This window comes from Helicoverpa armigera, chromosome 19 (genome assembly GCF_030705265.1).
Source record: "Helicoverpa armigera isolate CAAS_96S chromosome 19, ASM3070526v1, whole genome shotgun sequence".
NCBI lineage: Eukaryota > Metazoa > Arthropoda > Insecta > Lepidoptera > Noctuidae > Helicoverpa > Helicoverpa armigera.
In genome coordinates this window covers 8,702,816-8,718,666 of record NC_087138.1, presented here as the reverse complement: position 1 = coordinate 8,718,666, position 15,851 = coordinate 8,702,816, and the positions used below count along the sequence as shown (strand labels likewise).

At 34.7% G+C, this 15,851-nt stretch overlaps 1 protein-coding gene across 5 annotated transcripts in view; it reads right to left on the bottom strand.

Annotated features, from left to right (window-relative positions):
• The window catches only part of LOC110374150 (brain tumor protein), a 443,804-nt gene that overhangs the window by 72,276 nt on the left and 355,677 nt on the right, over window positions 1-15,851 (bottom strand). For all 5 annotated transcript variants that reach the window (XM_021331739.3, XM_049841244.2, XM_049841245.2 and 2 more), the window contains one exon: window positions 9,826-9,898. The gene's annotated coding sequence lies outside the window, so the exon portion shown is untranslated. The remainder of the gene's footprint in view (window positions 1-9,825; window positions 9,899-15,851) is intronic.

Here is a 15,851-nt window from a genome sequence, read left to right as displayed (position 1 = left end):
AAAGAGAATAAAAAAACCTCACATACCTCCACCGATTTCTACCTCTTAACAATACAAACACTTGAGAAGAAGCGACGTTAAAATATCTGTTTAGTATCAAAGATAAGTACGTAAAAAATATAAGCACTCGTAAAACGAAACGTAGACAGAAAGTACTTGAATCAAGTGGATAGCTACTGTGTATTAGGAGTGCTATTTTTTATCAAAACAACACACGTTATAAAAATAGTTGTTGTCAGATTTTCAAGTGCGACTACTTTTTTGGGCACTTTAATACGTTTACAGAAATGGCGGTCTTTTAAAAACATATTTTGAGATTATCTTACGTTACAGCAATTTTCTTTTTTTTGCAAAAATTATATTTTCGTGTTTACAAAGCGAGCTTTTGTAATTTATTTGCTTATTCAGCAACCAGCGGCTTTAACGTCACAAAATTATAAATTTAAAAAAACCCCCGACCCAAAAAAAGTACGCAATAATTATGACAAAAGGTTAAAAACGCTAAACCCTATAAAAAGCAAAAAATAACTTTTAACACTACGTAAACTAAATTTTGTCGTGTCGGGGGACCGCTCTAATTCATTACTTTAGATACGTGTTTTTTTTTTTTAAGCGAATGTTGTAATTAGGTAGGTATCATTTGATTTATGTAAGTATTTATGAAGGTAAAATGCGGTCCCCCGACACGTAAAAATTTAGTTTACGTAGTGTTAAAAGTTATTTTTTGCTTTTTATAGGGTTTAGCGTTTTTAACCTTTTGTCATAATTATTGCGTACTTTTTTTTGGGTCGGGGGTTTTTTTAAATTTATAATTTAATTTTATTTCATGCTTTTTAAAGGAGCTTCTTAATTTTTCCTTCTTTCATTCAACTTATTTTATCTTAAGATGGGGTCGCTATATGCGATCTCGGCCAAAGGAAGCTGTTTAACAATCCTCATGACAAACTGGCTCTGGAAGAATTGCACAGATTGAGAAACAATAAAGATTAACCTTTGGACATTCTATATTTTCAGCAAAAATATAAATCGGTTTATCCGTTTCATTCCGGCATTTCAGGGTTTCATCCGCCACATCCCATTTCCAGCATCAGGTTCTCGTCAATCAGAAACATGAAGAGAACTCGTCAAGACAAATTTAACGAGCCCAAACTCGATGGGTTTACTAAAAGGCAGTTCAGGGTTACATCTCCTACCTTCGTACCCTAACAGCAGACCAGCTCAGTGGTTCCAAAAGACATTAGTGTTTCAAATTTCAGATCCCACATAGGTATACTTGCAAGTAAACTGAGCGTGTAACATTCCTATCACATCTAGCAAACGAGCTGATGACTTTGAAGACCTGAACCGATTTCCACCAAACATAGCTAAGAACACTCCCGACTGACATACCTTTTAAACAAAAAAAACCGCATTACAATCGGATAATCCGTTTGGGAGCTACGATGCCACATACACACACACACACACACACACACACACACACACACACACAGACACGTCAAACTTATAACACCCCGTCGTTTTTGCGTCGGGGGTTAAAAAGAAAATTGAGTTATATCTAAATTAAGAAAAGACAACTGTAGGAAAAAACTCATCTCGTACCAAGCCACTAAACAACATTTTAATTCTTAAAGAGTACATAATAAAAATATTTTAGTCAGATAGGCAGTCGCTTCGTGTAAAGCACTGGTACTCAGCTGAATCCGGTTACACTGGAAGCCAACATAGTTGGGAAAAGGCTCGGAGGATGATGATTCATAGGTGCTTCTAAAGGCCTAAATGAAATAAAATGATTTAATTTTCATTAATTATTTGTCATGCTTTCAATTCAAAGATTTATCTTTTACACTTATACAAACAAGTTAACACAACAAAAGAACATTTCTTATTTTAAAATCGGATTGCACTAAAAGCATTTCATTTTAACCAAACGTCATTGGCAGTGACCAAAGCATTGCAATGCGGTTTCTATGACGCCTCTGTTACGACCGCATCCGAGTCAGAAAAGAGAATTTAACATTAAATCCGTTCCTACCATTAAATTCAATTCGGATTCGCGGTATCAACCTGTATATGGGGAGGAACCTAGATTTTTTTTAATGAAAATTAATTTAAGATAGTAGTTCGTAGAATCACTCAAAATAATAATATTTCCTATTTTTTTTGTATCTCTTCAATTAATTTAAAAGATCATATAATTGAGTATTTCTATTTACAAAAACACATTTGATCGCTTTCCAAATTAATTACTACAGATTTCGTAACTATTTTTATTAAGCTTTATTTCACCAAATCGCAGCCATTATGAATATCAAAATTGACAGGCATACAATAAAAGAAGTACACATACCAAAAGTACATACACCAAAATTGTTGAGACAAAAACGGTTTAACACAAATTCAGTTAGACTTATTCGCAATAAGAATTTTCAGAATTGTTCAGGGATCCTCACATTACGCGAAGACAAAAGACGCCTCGGGTTGCGCGCTCTTTCGAGAGCCTTAAAACGCTTTGGGGGCACGATATCAGAAACATGAACACTATTGTCTACCGAATAGAATCCACCTCTCGAATAAAATGTATCTCGAAATCGATTAACGAGTAACATTCACTTTTATTTGTTAAACGTCTAGACGATTCTACTATTCTACCACAAAAGAAAATTACGACTGTTTATCAGTTTAAGCTCACTGCAAACTTTGAGTCGGCCGATAGTTTGGGCTCATAACTCTGTATGGAGATGCCTGGTATCAGACCGGCTAAACCATTGATTGAATTCACGATTTTCTAAAAACTTTTTTTTCTATCACCGGGCCAACAGTCGGCTGATGTTTAGTTTGCAAACTGACTCCGCCGCCGAACGTCAGCGTCTATGCATGTTACGCATGAAGTACCATCGGTTAGATGTGACGAAAAAGTGAATAAGTATGGAAATACTTACAATAAACTGCATAACGATCGCTCACATTCGTTGGCTGACAGTCGGTTTGGTTTGAACACAGCCTTATGATACCTAAATTATTTCAGCTTAATTCTTGACAATTAAATCTAGAAAGGCGATGTTTTACTCAAAAGGTCGAAGCTGTCTATTTTAATAATGACTTGAGTGCGTGTGCGATAGCGCTTAATGTAATTACACTAATTATTTGTACATACTTAGATTTATGTTAGGAATACGAGTGTCGACATATTTATGCCTTAAAAGCCTTGTAGGTAATGTGTTGATTGAACTTTATCGTATATACTTAGAGAAGGGAAAAGTCTTAAGTAATTAGTACTTAACGTGGAAATATATTTGCGTTAAGAAATCAAAAGAAGATTTTGCCAATAACAACGCTGATAATAAAATGTGCCTTTCACAGACAACTTTTCCTAAAGAAAGTATACAGAAATTGTAAAACATTAGACTAGAATATAGACTAGTTCATTAGATTTTCACTTTAAACTTTTATTGCATACAACAAACCATTAACTACGTATTACGGAAACTTTGTTCTTCCCGTTAAGGCAACCGCTTTCGCGCCTACAGCGAAAATAAACAATGTTAGCTGTCAAAGTTATCTGTAGCGCACAAATTATTATTTGATTCGACCGCCGGTCACGTAATTAAACCGGGCTGTATACTCGTAACTATTGAGAATAACTTCTCTCTTAGCTTCCGTGAAAAGCTTAGAAGAACGAACTATTTTTCCGTGTCCTTATATTCCGTCATTCGGAATTATTCCGCGCAAAAAGATACAAGTAACCTACAGCTAGAGATAGTCTAAAGTATAGGTTATCTAACTCAGAAAGAACTTTTCAAATTGCTCCAGTAGTTTTTGAGATTAGCATGTTCAAACAAACTTCTTCTTTAGCTTTATAATATTGTGGAGTCCTCCGATTTCTTACGCTATCCTTGATCTACGTGAGGTAAGTCATTTTTCATACAGAATAAAGTGACGGGAATGCGAATGCCAGTGGCAGGATAGAATTGAGTTCATGCATTAATTGATGAGTGTGTAAGGTGGAAATTTGGCAGTCAGTTGCGTGCCAAGATGTCAGCTTAAATGTCCTAGAATATTTATCGATGTCCTTGACTAGGTGAGGCTAAGATTAAGATAGGTACGTTGCTGTCGTAATATTTTGGAAAAGTAAATAGGTACTAGAAAAATCCTTGTCATGTAGATTTGAAAGTGAAAAAGGTGCATTGACCTAAGTATTAGGTAATAAAAATAGGATTGAAATGAATATTTTATGTTATTTGAACTATTTAATCAACAAAAGATCTATAATAAAGAAGTATTAGAGAAAATATCATTTATATTTTTGAAATATTTAAGAGCTATGTAGCTAGCTGTCAACTTCATAGTTTGAAATATCCTCTCAGATGAAAAGCCAACAGACTTTATCGAATTTTTAAGCCCCGAAAAGTGTATGGAAATGAAAAAATGTCACATTGAATGCATCACGCCACAAAATCGGCTATGCCATGCAGCCCGGAGGGTAGCTAGCTTCGCTTTCAACGTATTTGAATAACTCTTCGCCTCTGTGGATCGAGAGTAAATATTACATTTTTGACATGTGAAGTCGGGTAGAAAGGATGTTGTTCTTAGGTTCGATTTTAAATTGGAAACTTCCGATTTATATTTGGTCTAGGCAGGTCTTGTTTACTTTGCGGAATACTGGTATGATTTTAAAGGTATAGCTGGTATGATAACTTTTGGTGTTCAAATCATTTTTGTCTTGCTGCGAGGTTATAAATACCGAAGAAATAAGTATGGGGAAGTAAAATTTTAATACCTACCACATGCCACTAATTTTAGTTTTTTTTCTTAATAATCATCGTCAATGGAGCAACTCGTATACCTACAAATATAGGTCTAGATCTAATTCAGTAACACAATGAATATAACTTTCATACATTTCGACATCGCAACAATAATTACTTGTATCACGCACAAAAGAGCCTTGAGTCTACAACATACGTTTATCTGTTTATAAAAAAAAGCTACAAAACAGCTGTTACTTCAACACTGCATAGAAACCTCAACTTGAACTTACATACACTTATATAAGTATTTCAACAACAAAATGTCGTAACAGTAGATAATGTTGAATACTTGCAAACTGCAGACTAAATTGTTGGCCGACAGTTGACTCGATGGTAGGCAATTATTTAAAAGGATATCTTGATCGCAATCCCATATATCATATCAAAATATGATAAGAACGAATGTTACTTGTGAGATGACTGCAGATAGAACAGTATGGAAGGAGGAAACATGCTGCGCCGACCACAAATAAAATTACAATTAGGGCAGGAGGATGGTGATCTTAATTCCAATTATAGTTTCAAACAGTCTGATACCGGCTAAATACCTGATCATTGTAATATGGGCACCACCATCTTCATACTGATTAATGAGCCCAAACAAACTATCGGCCGACTTAAAGTTTCTAGTGTGCGTACTCTTAAGATAATTATTACATAGCTTACGTTGTTTAGAACAAAGCAGGTCTTAGCAAATAGTCTGAAGTTAGCTCCAGTTATGATGGGCAAGTGATCTACGGTTCTGATCTGACCGGGGGACAGGTGAAAGGCGTTTGAGCAATTGCCGAGTATGAATTGGGCGGTAGAGCGCTTTTGTGGTGTTGGGAATTTTTGTTAGTGGCTGTCAGATTGACATATACTCATACAGTAGCTGTTTACAATAAGCATATAGTTATTTAGTGTAAATGAAAAGACACTAAAATAAAGATACATATTATGACGTACACCATTTTTTATTATAAAAATAATTAAAGTATATTTTTATTATAGGTTTAGTAGGTTACATAGATAATGTAACTTATGCTTTATATCCGGATAAAAAAGTGAGGATCGCTCGATCGATCATTTATAAAACTAAAAATATATTTTTTTTTTTTTCGAGACAAATAGCATCTAAACTATCTCACTTTTGCATAAAAGCTAATGACTTGTAAAAAGCTAATGAACTTATCAATCACTAGTGCGCTATACATTAATTCATACTCCAGTCTCCACCAGGAGTTACAAGACAGCTTACTCTACAGGTTAGACTAATAAATCATGCTATATTGTCATTGTGCCTTTGTGATCAACGAGTGATGATTACGTAAGCAAGGGGAAAGGCGATCAGGTATGACTGGCAAGATGTGAGGATGATAGCAACCAATTATATTAAAACTTTAAGAAGGTAAGTGAGATTTTTTATCTAGTCAAACACAGATAGATATAACACTAATAAAATTGTAAGCTCTCATGAATCAAATCAGAACGTTTGTTTTATGATAAATATGGGTACAAAATAGAATGTTGATCACATTGTAGTGTAGGTACATAGGAGCTCAAACAATTGGTATTATATTCAAGCATTTGCTCATACATGTTTTATGGCAAATCAAATAATTTCAAATATTCTTTTTTATCAGGATGAGAAGTAAAGATTTTTGAAAGCTATAATGTAACTGCTGGTGGTTTACTTTAAGTTTGGTTTCTCGGCAAAAAATATCCTGTTTATTTTTAAGTTTAGAGGAAAGCTTTTTGTTATGCAAGTCCTATTTATTCATAATCATTGTAAACGTTGACAGAAATTTAATTTTCTAACTGTTTACCAACATTAAATAGCAATACTACATTTTCCTGTTATTCAACAATAATATAAATCAAACCAGACTATCACAGGCTACATTTCAGTTGATTTCCTAGATCAGTATTGCGCAGGCGCAGGGGCAAGTCCACGCCAACGCTTATGCCTCCTTACGTAACTTGTGACGTCATATTTAGAAACTGTCAATTAAATGATAGGCTGTTTTATGCTCCATAAAAGCTGACATTGAAATATTCAGCTCGTACAAGCTTTCACAAAAAGTCGTGGTGGCCTAGTGGGTAACTAACTAACCTCTCAAGTTTTGAGTGTGTAGGTTTGATTCCAGGTAAGGCCATCAATGTACCTACTTTCTAACTTAGAAATTCTAAGTACCCTATATCTTGGACACCAACGACTCTGTGTTCCACAGGGCACAGTAAACTGTAGGTCCTGGTTGTCATTTGAACCTCTTTGGCAGTCGTTACGGGTAGACAAAAGCCAGTATGACAACCTGTCTTACCAAGGGGTATTGTATTGGGTTGCCCAGGTAACTGGGTTGAGGAAGTAAGATAGGCAGTCGCTCCTTGTACTCAGCTGCAGCCAGGAAGACTGGAACCCCAACATAGTTGGGAAAAGACTAGGCAGATCATGATTCAAGCTTTCACTCGTGAATTCGTGGGAACTGCGGTTTTGTTGAGCAAAATAACCAAAAACATTAAAATCTATGTCACCTTATCTTGTAGGTATCTTCCAAAGGAGGATATCTCTTCGTGAAATCTGCGTTATTTAATGCGACAAATCTGTTGTAATAACTTGTTTACATAATGCATATTAGATACCGCAATTTTATAACTAAAATTAAGCTTGCTACTTTTTATGACATACTTAGATAGTCACCCATCCACGTACAGACCGCAACAAGCGCTGCTTAACCTGACTCATACCCGGGCGACGGCCACTTAGCCAGGAGCTTCTTTTTCAATACAATAAATGTGATATCAGGTGCATATTTAATCGTTTAGTTGGAGTAGTTTGATGAAAATTGGTTTCTTGAGATTTAGATTTGGCTGTAAAGGCGCAGACGGTGTTTTATGATACTAGAAACTTTGGAGAGTTAGTGTGGGTTCAGACGACGCGATTTATTCATCATTTGCACTTTCTTGTTTGCGACATAACATAATGTACAGGGCAAACATCTTTTAGTTAAATGAGGACTTAAAGGATTTCAAGTCCAGACAAATATATACCTAGTAAAAAATAATCCATAGGTTACAATACAAATAATAAGTAAAAACACGAATAAAACATGATATTTATTTACGCATACTCCCAAAAATATTTTAAGATAATTTTACTAAACGCAGATTTCATTTTGTGGACCTAATAAAGAAACTCAAGGTACAATTTAAGCACATTTTTATAGGAACCAACGTGAAATGAAAAATAAAATCGCTTTCGCCGTAACGTGTACGTTCGCGATTCGCTCGCGTCGTGAACACAGGCTCTTATCGTAAATCAAATATTCATATTTGAGCGAACTGAATTTGGTATAAATCTTAGCGTAAGTTAGCCAGTTTGCAAGTTTAATGCGTCGTAGACAGCTCGGGGGATTAAAATTTAATAAGTTCGCTTGTCTGCGCTCATTATATGGCCATGTTATGTTTTATCGCTATTCTAGAACCCTGGGAGTTCAAAGGTGCTATGTGAAGGGGATAAAATTCGTTGAGAGTTGTGGTATAGGTACCTATATAAAATTATACAATTTAATATAGAAAAAAAAATGCAGAAACGATGGCATTTAGAATGGAGATTTTCATAATTCATTCTTAGTATCTAATATCAGAATAATGATGTAAGTATTTAATACAAAATACAAAGATTTATCTACCTATATTAAGGCTGTAAAAATAATTGCGTAGAACTTAAGAAAGCAAGTTAATATTATGAGGACTTATTACGCTGAGTAGGTTTTCCAACTTAATAAAGTAGATTTCCAGATTGAGTTATCAAAACGACATTTACTTCTATTTTCCTTAAGAGTTTTCCTACGATTCTACGAATAGACATTACGTTTACATCGTAAAGTAATTTACTTGAGGGAATATTACCATTATGTCTAATTAAAAGTAAGCAACAATACGAGATTCGATTGAAAGCATAACTCTGTCACAAGTACTATATTTACTTTTCGACAGAAATCGAAAATTATAAAGTTACAACTGTCTCAATTAGCGAGCGCAACACAAAACGTATTCTAAAACAATGTAAATACAGTTGAAATTCGATGAACGAGTTGCTCATTCATTAGTTAGTACAATCAAGGCCTAAGCAAACATCAGACCGGTGGATTTTGTTTGAATAATTATTATTTCTGTTTGAATTATCCTAAACAACGCGAATCCCGAATGAAAATTCTTGCTGTGTATGAAATCTAATTAAGTAGTCGTAGGTACGTTATGAACTTATAAGCCTGGTTTTTCGAAGCAAGATATACGAGATTAGCTACTTGAATACAACTTTCATTGTTATGTAATTCCACTACTCTGGGAAGTCAAAGATTGAGTTTTTAGCTAAAGTAAACTGTCTCGTGGAAACTGTGTTAAGTTGTCGTAGGTCGGGAACACTTTCATTGCAGTATTACCGACAATATGCAGTGTTAGACTATCATACATTTTATACGAAGTACGTGGGTCCGACTTTCGAGATCCGACTTAAGACTTTATCTTCTTACGGATGATGTTCACATTTGTAAAGCTTCTTTGAACAGCCAGAGCTTCTTGTTAAACGTGAACTTTTATAGTAAAGTAAAATAACTGAATTCAATTTAGTAGCGAGTTTCGAAAAGGACTCGACTTCAGTGAATGTTCTTTTCATTTTTGTGAGTTATCAAAAGATACAAATTGTGATACAGTGTATGGACTGCATGTTTCGTTTACATTTTCATTGTTATCAACGTAGTAAAGCTTATTAATCAGTTATTTGTTTTTGGTCTATGAATGACATTAAAAAAAATGTTTAAGTCTTAAATAATTAATAAAACAAACTGGGTGAGCTAAATAAAACCGTTTAAAAATGTGGGCGTTAGTGTTAAGATTAAACCATCATCTTGAATAAAGTTTATGGGTAAAACCTAGCACTAAAGTCGATGCTTTTTAAGACCACGTTATATAATAAAATGAAATAGCTTTAGATATTAATGCCAGGACTATAAAATACGTAAAATAATATACTTACGTTTCGATATCGTTGGAGCGATATCTAATACATGTTTGGCGGCCAGCGCGCCGTCTTTCTCGTAACTTCAGTTCTGAAACAATACAAAGATAAAATATTAATATTATAGTCAATAGAACTACCAAAGAAACGATGTATGGATTGTCTGAAAGTCGAAAGAATGTTACTTGTGAGATGACGGCAGATAGAAGAGTTTGGAAGAAGAAAACATGCTGCGCAGTCCCCAAATAAATTTTCCAAAAAAATATTAGATTTTTTGATAAGAACCCTTGTAATTAATGAAATCAGAAAATAAGATTATATTTTTGTCGGCAAAACTTTAGACGTTTCTATGATTCATAGTTGGTTGACCGTGAAGGTAGCAACGATAAAGCAATTTAATCTAAAAAGGTCGTAATGTGGTTTGATATATAATAATTATATCAATATATTTTTTATTAATATGGTATTCGCTTTATTGGTATTTCCAAGTAAGTGGCCATATAAGCGGCCAGTATTTTATGATATCATGCCAACTTTTTTGGTAGCCTTTTTTTCTAAACGCCTTCGCATATTGTGTCTTTGTACTCTAGCGGCCACTTTCATTAACCTAATCTACCTGTTAATTTGATTACTAGAGCTAATTTCAAAATTCTATCCCTAGTAACCAAATCAACAGATACTTAGATAGGTTATTGAAATCGGTTGTAAGTGAAATTGCACTGTAATTATTTCACAAATTATGTCACTTATTGACCATATCATTACCTTTCGTCAACTGCCCAATAAAGGACAAAAAGACCATAACAGAACAGTCATAATACATAATACTACATAATAAAAGCCGAAAAAGTTCGTTATCCTACCAGTGTGCTAGTGGATCACGTTTTAACCGTTGCTTCAATACCCGACCTTGGATAGACAAAAAATATATAATAATCGGGCCCAGGTAGCAACGGACGTGATTTGGAGACCTCCAGACGGTTTCTAGGATTTTTGGGGTTCGGTTTTTATGAATTCGTGGCTTTCTTTCTTACTGTTTATCTTAGTGGGCCTTTGTGGTTGTTTCTAGAAAATATCTTTGATTCTACCCTTGGTTTTACTCGCGTCCCGAAGAAGCTAGCTCCAGTACAACCTACAGTAGGTAGTAAAGTCACCTGAATGTTATTCATAGCTAGATATTGTTAACTACATGACCGCCAAGTTTCATCAAAATCCATCTAGTCGTTTTTGAGTGAAAGAGGATCTCCAATCTATGTATACATTCATATTATACAAACTTTAGTGTTTAAAATATTAATAGAAAAAAAAAACAAAAATATGAATCGCTGCAACTAGATTCAGAAGTCGTTTTCCAGGTCATATTACAAATGACTAAATTGACTAACTAATTAAGTAGTTATGCAGGTTACGGACTTACTGCATCGTTAAGATTTTTTCTCATGCAATCAACGGCTCACTAATTCTAACTATATAAAAAGATACCAATATCATGAAACGCGAACGTAAATTACTTATAAAAATTGCCAAATTCCAATACCACTTTTCAATGAAACATTCATTTGAAATCACGAAATTGAAACTGGTATCAGCAGATTTTTCAAGATCACTGTCAACAGTCCAAGGTTACCGAGAACTTGCCGACACGCTTTCGTTAAATTGGCGGCCAAAACCATTTTGTCATTACTTCGTTGTATAATGCTAAGAATTTTTGTATTGAAACATGGTAAAAATGGATTGAGGTTGGTGATTTTTTAATGTAGGTAAGTACCTAATTTATTAATTTTAGACATTGAGTATAAATATTTACTCTGTTCCTCACATCATTAAATACGTAAACAAGGAATTTATAAGACCATTATTTTATTTCTAAAAACAAATATTTTATTGTATTTCATCGAATAAACATTTGAGGGGTCCCAATTTGTAACAGCGCCATCTAGTCGTTAACGCAAGAACTACACGTATTCTACAAAATCCTCGCTAGATGGCGTTGAATCTCGAACGGAGCTCAATAAAAGACCATGCGGAGGCGAATTTAACAATTACATTAGTCGATTTCTAATCTATTGTGAATGGAATTACTACGCAATCTTATGTAAGGTTACTCATGTTTTGCAATAGCTTTGAGACTAAAGATAATGTCAGTAAGTAGAAAAAAGCCACAGACATACATTTGTGTTTAATGCAAAATTGGTAGATGATAATAAAACCTATTTTGACAGACAACACGTGCTTGCGAATGATTAATTGGAACTTGACGATTCGCAGTAATCCTCATTAGGACTAAAACAATAATTATAACATACCACTGTTATTTATGTAATGTTTACACTGAATTTACCCAGGCATTGCTATAATTTCATTACCAGGAATCACTGAACTAACATAGCTACACCTAATGACCAATTTGTACTATGGTTACTCATAAAACCTAGCTGTTCCACGCGGTTTCAGCCGCTTACATTGGAAACTACTTCTCGTACCCGGATCAAAAATAGCTTATATTCAGCGCAGATAGGTAATGTAGCTTCCTTCCTAACAATGAAATATTATTAAAATCGGTTCATTACTTCCGGAGACTATATAAGATTCAAAACAAACAAATTATCAAATCTTTCCTCTTTAAGTATATTATTAGTATGGACATAAAATAATAATGTGTATGTCTAACTAAATGGATACATGTCAACATGTCGTCATCGGGGTCCCAACTCAAGCTTTGTAATTTCACACTCTATCAACTCAAGTACTACCGATTAAAGCCATGTTCACACTAACTTGCTCAGTTGTATGTAATTTTTGGCACATTAAACTGACCAAAATAATCCGAAAGTTTCGAAAGCATATTAAGCTTGTAACCAACACAAAAGCATAATCATATCATCTGGACTGTTGGACACAGTCGAGCACCCACTATTTGAAGGTCTGTATGTCCTTCTATCTGACTAGCCTTTTCCCGACTATGTTGGGGTCGGCTTCCAGTCAAACCGAATGCAGCTGAGTACCAATGTTTTACAGGACCGACTGCGTATCTGATGTAGGTATCTTCTCCAAAAAGTAAACAACCATATTGCACATTGATTGCGAAATAAGTTAACAATGGGTTCCATATAAAAACTTGCAGATAACACACATTCTTATTTACTCTCATGTAAGATAAATAAATTCTCATTATGCGGAAGTTAGCAAGTTTCTTTACTTAAAGGATATTCAAGAACCGTTGATCACGGGCGTACGTTGAAACTACTGACAAGTTTACCTTCAATCGCAGTAAGTAAACCTTTCACTCGTACTTTATCTCAGTTACGACGGATGCATCATCTGATTGCTCAAAAACTGGTATACCTATTGAAAATAATGTAAAATAAGGGGAATATTTGGGTCTTGGATTCCAATATATGAGAAGAATGAGCTATAGTTACAACAGTATAGTTATCGGCATGAATCTTGAGCGCTGACCTTCACCTGCGCAGAAGTGATTTATTAGCAAAGAACCAATCCCGAGTGACGGCTATGACGCGATGCGCTGCAGTCCAATCACCGCTTTAGCCCGCCCCGGCGCCTCACTTCATACCACAAAGGGGCCCAATATATTACTTTTGCGCAGGTGAAGGTCAGCGCTCAAGATTCGTGCCGATGATTATACACAGATATTTTAGATTTCGCAGTTAATTTGTGGACAGTCAAGAGACCATTTCAACCGTCTGTTTTTATTTCTCGCTTCAGCGTACCTAATAATTTAAGAAGCACTAAATTACGGTCTTAACTAAGAGAGACACGAACACGTGTGTGCCTTAACAAGTTAGGTGACCCAACAACCACGCAAGACCTAAGTCCCAAGTCTTTGTCTTGAGACAATATTCTAAGGCACACTACAAACTGAGAACGGCAGCAGTATTTCACAATCTATTTTAGTCTATATTAATATTAAAAAGTAGAAAACTTTGTTTGTTTGTAATGGATAAACTACTGGACCGATTTTAAAAATTATTTCACCATTAAAAAGCTACATTATCTGCGGATAAGACAGGCTATATTTTATCCCGGTACGGGCAGTAGTGCTCAAGGAACGCGGGTGAAACCGCGGAAAAGCGACTAGTACGTAATATAGTTCATTAGTAATAAGTTCAGTGTGTCCGCGACTTTAGCTTGTCGTAGGCGTTGACAAGGGTCCGACTTTATTTACTCGCCAATGCCGGCCCCTTTTCATTACTGGGCCCGTATGCTAAATGCTTCGACCCTAATTAAGGAAACCAGAATTGGAATATGGGCAAGTGATATTACGAATAATTTCATTTCCGAAGGCTATGGGGCTTGTTAATAATTTAAATTAATAAACTCTTTTGCAAAAAAAGCGGGCACCTATGCGAAATCTGAGTTTTAAGGACTTTACGTATATTTCAAAGGGTTTTAATGACTGTAGTATGTTTCTAGCATCAAAAGGGTTAGCCAAGCATGCGTTAGAGTGTATTCTAAATTTGAATTTTGTACAATTGCTAAGAAATTGGTTAAACCTTATTTTGGACTAATTGCTGGCAAAAAGTTCGTCGGTGTTTTGAAAAGTTTTTGAAGTGATTTTCAGAAAACTGATAATGCAGTTTTAATTAATGATTAATGTACCTTTTTGTTAGATCAAAACATTTTTGAAAAACTATGCGTATTTGATAAAATTTTCACCTGCTCTAAATGGGCTATACTGATGATTGATGACAATGTTAAGAGTTTCGGTATTTTAGTGTAAAGCGTTCTATTGTTTAGATATTGTACCCACGTGTTTTAAAATATCGCTTTTACATAATTAAACACTATTTAGAGGAGTATCAGAACATTCTTCTGCGACAAAACCAATTTAAAGTAAGCAGTGCAAATCACAACTCGTCTCCTATCAGACTTTGACATTTTTTAAAGTCTTGAAATTCTACAAAATACAGAAAATAGCGCATAGACTGTGAGCACGAGGTCTTAAGGTCTCGTAATCACTGATTTTAAAACAACCTCGTCTCTTGGGAAACTCCGTAGACCTCCGAAGATCTATGAATCTGAGCGCTCAAATAGCGTGTTTTCATCCCACTGACATTTTATTAAATAAACTAGCCTGCACCGAGATTTTCTAGCATCTACAGCATTTTCCTGCTTAAATCCTAACAATAATTGGCTATCTGCTCATTTCTTAAGAAACATACGTTTGGCCTATAATTTTGAATTCTTGACTCCGTTTCAGCTAAATCATCGTTTAGTAATCCGATACATATGGAGTTATCGAGAGCTTCAACGCGGCAATAATTTGACTTTTTAGATGGCTTAAACCCTCCTCATCATTTATCATGTGGTTAATTTTAACATTTATCACAAAATTTGGTATTTTTTAAATGTCAAAGTCTGATAGGAGACGAGTTGTGATCGGCACTGCTTACTTTAAATTGGTTTTGTCGCAGCCCAATGTACTGATACTCCTCTAAATAGTGTTTAATTATGTTAAAGCAATATTTTAAAACACGTGGGTACAATATCTAAACAGTAGAACGCTTTACACTAAAATACCGAAACTCTTAACATTGCCATCAATCATCAGTATAGCCCATTTAGAGCAGGTGAAAATTTTATCAAATACGCATAGTTTTTCAAAAATGTTTTGGTCTAACAAAAAGGTACATTAATCCTTAATTAAAACTGCATTATCAGTTTTCTGAAAATCACTTCAAAAACTTTTCAAAACACTGACGAACTTTCTGCCAGCAATTAGTCCAAAACAAGGTTTAACCAATTTCTTAGCAATTGTACAAAATTCAAATTTAGAATACACTCTAACGCATGCTTGGCTAACCCTTTTGATGCTAGAAACATACTACAATCATTAAAACCCTTTGAAATACACGTTAAGTCCTTAAAACTAAGATTTCGCATAGGTGCCCGCTTTTTTTGCAAAAGAGTGTATATTGGAACGTCGACAGTCATTTTGTTGTTTTTTTTTTCAGTAAAGGTAGGTAATGTTGTGAATTAATTGCGTAGCAAGATTTGGCATATGAGAAGAATTAAATTAAACC